General features: G+C 41.4%; 1 protein-coding gene across 1 annotated transcript in view; it reads right to left on the bottom strand.

Annotated features, from left to right (window-relative positions):
- Nucleotides 1-587: 587 nt before the first annotated feature.
- FAM188B (family with sequence similarity 188 member B) overlaps nt 588-4,915 on the bottom strand; it is a 108,128-nt gene continuing 103,800 nt past the window's right edge. The window contains exons 20-21 of the transcript XR_005857933.2: nt 3,617-3,712; nt 588-3,501 (exon numbers count right to left, since the gene is read on the bottom strand). The gene's annotated coding sequence lies outside the window, so the exon portion shown is untranslated. The remainder of the gene's footprint in view (nt 3,502-3,616; nt 3,713-4,915) is intronic.

Below are 4,915 nucleotides of genomic sequence, written 5' to 3'. Positions count from 1 at the left end.
ACACTGAGTCTCAAACTGCTTGCATTCAGTTACGTTTGCATTTGCACAGTCATGGCAAGAGAGGTAATGACCATTTGTTATATAACAGTCATCCTGAAAATCCCCCTGTGATCTGTGACATGAAAGGACGGAAGGGTCAATAGGGTGGATTAAGAGGAAATGTAATGACCTTCACCTTCTGGAGGTTCCACCTTTCCTCTGCCATATACCAGGATGACACAAACCACTTCCAGAAGGTGTTGGTCTTCCTTCACTGGCTGTAGATGGACCTCAGATGATCAACTCATACTCAGTGCTTAACTTGCAATAGGCTTAAATTAGGCAAAAATGAATCTCCCCAGTGAATATTTCAGACTGAGAAACTGCATAACATTAAGTATTTCTTTATTCTTAAGTGACTGGAGAAGGAGTTGTCTCTGGCACAGCCATCATAGCACAGCTGACAGCTTTCAACCCAAACCATTCTATGACTCGATGATTCTACACTCATTGTGCTCACTGACATCTCTTAAGGCACATTTGGTATCGAAGTTCTCCTATCCACTGCCTTCTCTTTTAACGGAAGGTGCCAGTTTCTGCATCTCCCATTTCTGGATAGGCAGGAAGAAGAGCAGTCGGTGAAATCTGCACACAGCCATTTCCCTTTTTGAGCACATCCCCCTTTCTCTGTCGCCTTTTGTCTTTTCTTTTTTTTTTTCTTCCTCATTTTTAACAGACAGATTCGCTCTTTCTTTCCAGGTTTGAAAATCTTGTTCATCTGAAGCCAACTTCATATGTCAGGAGTGTAATCCTTTGATATGTCTTGTATTATCTCTAAATGAGAACACGATGACACCAGCAAAGCTAACAACATTGGAGCCAATTAATTAAAAGTGAAATAAATATTGTGAGTAACCTTCAACTCTCTCACTACATGATAACGATCATGGCAAATGTCTTACCATCATTACAACTTGGGATCCCACAAAAAAATTTAGACAATTAAAACAGTTAACATAGATGGGGAGAAAGAGATGAATTTTTTCATGCAGTGGTAACTGCAAAACACATATAACCTGAATCACAGAATCATAGAATGGCCTGGGTTGAAAAGGACCACAGTGCTCATCCAGTTCCAACCCCCTGCTATGTGCAGGGTTGCCTGCCACCAGACCAGGCTGCCCAGAGCCACATCCAGCCTGGCCTTGAATGCCTGCAGGGATGGGGCATCCACAACCTCCTTGGGCAACCTGTTCCAGTGCATCACCACCCTCTGGGTGAAAAACTTCCTCCTCATATCCAACCTAAACCTCCCCTGTCTCAGTTTAAAACCATTCCCCCTTGTCCTATCACTGTCCACCCTCACAAACAGCTGTTCCGCCTCCTGTTTATACGCTCCCTTCAAATATCGGAAGGCCACAATGAGGTCTCCCCGCATCCTTCTCTTCTCCAAGCTAAACAAGCCTGAATATTTATATGGACCACCATTTTTCTTCCTAGCAGAAAAAAATCCTTGTGCAGTCTGCCCACAGCAGGGGTTTGGGACTAGAAGATCTTTACATTCCTTCCAACCCAATCATTCTATGACTCTGTGGTTCTATGATTTTGAAAGTTTGCCCAAAAAAGAAGACAAGCTCAGTTGCCACAAAAGTAGTTTGAGATGCACAATTGAAAAAAAAAAAAAAAGAAAAAGAAGAAAATGTTTAAATCATATCCCACGTCCCTTCGGAGAAGTAAAGCTGATTCTAGGAGGCATTAAAAGTTTTGGCCTTCTGATAGAAGGAACCATGAAATGTAAATAAACAAAAAAGAAACACCTGGACACTGTTGCTTGCACATACAGGTGGAGTTTTGGCCAGGGGCATTGTTGCACAAATTATTTGAGATGTGAATGTTAGCTGACGCTCAGCAGTTCTTGCTAAATAGCTGCTCTTAAAATGAAGTATCCACTAAGACCTTTTCCACCCACATGGAAAAGTTCCTGTGTTGCTTCAAACTATGTTCAAAGCTTGATTTCAGGCCCTATAAGAACACTGAGCTGGCTTTGCAGAGTGCAGCCCTCTTAGTGCCATCTAGCTATAAAGACCAACCATAGACTGGATCTCCAATGCTCTCTATCTTTGTAAAGATCATTAAATCATCTTCATAATTCTGGATGTACTTGACAATAAATTGCAGTGGTGTAAAACAGCCATTTCCTTCTCCCTGACTGACACACCATGACAGGGACTGGGACCAACAGAGACTATGAGTCAAAGTAATTAAAATAATATTTACAGACAATATCACATTCTGTCTTCCTTCCTCTCCCCCTGCACTGCATAAGAAGACTGGAACAGGCCTGGGAGCACACAGTAATGATGCAAATTGCACAATTTTATGTCAGTTGAGTGCATAATATTGCAGATGCTAAGTCTTCCAATGTATTGACAGTTTGCATTATTTTGTTCACATTTTATCTCTTTCACTCCTAAAGAGTAATTAGAAAGACTTGTTAGGGATGCTTTGTGGACACATAAAGAAGGAATGCAAAGTAGATCTCAAGGAATAAGGGACTGCCATCTGGACAGCCTGAACATGCAAAAAGATGTAAGTTTTGGATAGAAAGTTCCAGTACCCCAGCCTATCTCAAAATGTAGTTGAATGTAAATACTTAAGGTTGTTGAATCACAGAATTACCAAGGTTGGAAAAGAACTCTGATATCATCTAGTCCAATCCCTTTCATCTACCAGGGAGCCACATATGAAGCCTGCTACAAGATTTCTCCATTCTCCTGGAGGTGGGCAAGATATTTCCAGGTGGAGCCATTGGGACTGCTACAGGTGGTGAACCAGAAGCCTTTTTCATTAAATGGCATTATGCCTTAGCCTTCCATACATCAATCTGAAAAAGTTAAGCTTCTTAGGCTTCATACTGAGAGATTTATTTTCCTGCTGTGTCTTGTATTTGCATCTCTCCTTTGAACTATCTCCAACATTTGGATGGTTTCCCTGAAAGGTGGTCTCCAGTGATAGATAAATTATTTTACAAATGTTTCAACTGCTGTAGTTTATGGAATCCAGGTCTCCTCCCAGCATCTACTGCACAAATAAAAGTCACACAGGTCTTTTCTTTTGGAACAGTTTATGCTGGGACAACTACTGATGCTACACTTGCCGTTTGTCAGACAAATTTCTCTCCTTCTACATGTAAAACCTGCAATATTTTATGCCACATAACTTCTAGTATTTCAGCACTCCCTATTCTATCCCACTGATTATTTGTTAATCTACCTTTGTTATGGCAACAGCAAACTGACCTCACAAAGACAGTGTATTCCCATGGAGTTGTTCCTAAAAATTAGACAGCGTTGGACCAAGTCCTATGTCACATTATCTCTTAGGTGCCATCCTGAAGCCCTGGGGACCTGAAGGCTGTCTGGGAAAATTGATGATGCTACATCATTGGTTAAGATGAAAAATCACTTTCTAAATCGTCTCTTCCGCTGGCTGTATGATCTTGATATAGGGTCCTCCATTTTCCTATCAGGGGAAAAGATAATTGTCTCAATTTGGGTGTTATTGTACATTTTTATTAAAGATAATCTGTCCTTCTTACCAAGCTTTGGAGGCATTTATAAATCTGCTTGATACCTACTGAGTATATGCCAACCAGTTTAGCACTCCTTTCAGATTCTCTGAAGATTCATTTGCATTGACTTTTCCAAAATAGATGCTCGCAGTGTCATAAAATCTATGAAAGAAGAGGAGAAAAACATACAATGCCAAATCCTAAATGAAAAACATCTTTTACACATATGGGAATTTTTGCCTGAACAGCGGTGTGTACATTTTGGTTCTAATTTTCCATAGAATGTATACACGACCAATTACCTAAAATCTCGATATCTTTGGCAGTATCACATAAGAAATGATTCCCCTTGAATAACATGTTCTTGAACAGTTTCTCCAGTGTAGTTTCTGCACGTATGTTTTCATCAACAGCAGACGGAGCACCCAAGAACATTTGTATGCCCAGATTACAGATGTGGAAGGGAGAAAACCAACAGATTTCTGACATTGTCTTGGATTCTTCAGTGGACATGGAGGCATAAAATGCTTGTGGATCAGTAGGTTTACACCAGCAAAAAACTCGACATTTTACTCATACTGCCCAATGAATTTAGTCAGCACAGTGAGTGGACACTGGGGAACTGGTATTGGATCAGCACTTGGTGCCATTCCAAGGTATGTGGCACCATTTCATGCACTGTGATGTCTCTTGCCCAGCCTTTGGCAGCTCTGCCAGAAATCATAGAATCATAGCATCACCAAGATTGGAAAAGACCTCCAAGATCATCCAGCCCAACCATCCACCATCCACCAGTAATTCCCCGCTAAACCATGTCCCTAAGTACAACATCATGTATGGGTCTCCTGAACCTCTTGCACTGTCCCTGTTTTATCTTCCAGCCTTCTGTGGATATCTCAACTACCCAATGGTATGGTAAATTTCCTAGCTTAAGCGGCTAGATAGTGGCATGTGGGAAGTTAGAATGCTCTGGTGTAAGACTTTACTGACAAGTACCAAAGTGGTTAATCAGTGCACTCTGTGCCAGAGCAGTGTCCAAAAGAGGAGACACAGGCTGTTCCCTGGAAGTACCAGCCTCTTCCTACAGAGGAAGCTTCTTCTTCGTTTTCAGATAGCTAAAGGCAAGTTGAGTCCTAAGCTTTACGTCACACCCAGTGAACATTTGTCCAATACCATTTGTCTTAGTAGAAGGCAATGAAACGTAGCTTGGCAATAAGGAATCACCTCTTTCCCTTGGGAAAACACACACAAGCAGGATTGTGGTAGCGTTTTCCACCTTAACAAACATACACGACTGGCAGAGTCTCGTGCCAGTGTTGGAAATGTAATTAATGGTGTGTCAGAGTGACTCACATCAGCACTTAC

This window comes from Gallus gallus, chromosome 2 (genome assembly GCF_016699485.2).
Source record: "Gallus gallus isolate bGalGal1 chromosome 2, bGalGal1.mat.broiler.GRCg7b, whole genome shotgun sequence".
NCBI lineage: Eukaryota > Metazoa > Chordata > Aves > Galliformes > Phasianidae > Gallus > Gallus gallus.
This window is presented reverse-complemented; position numbering and strand designations above follow the sequence as displayed.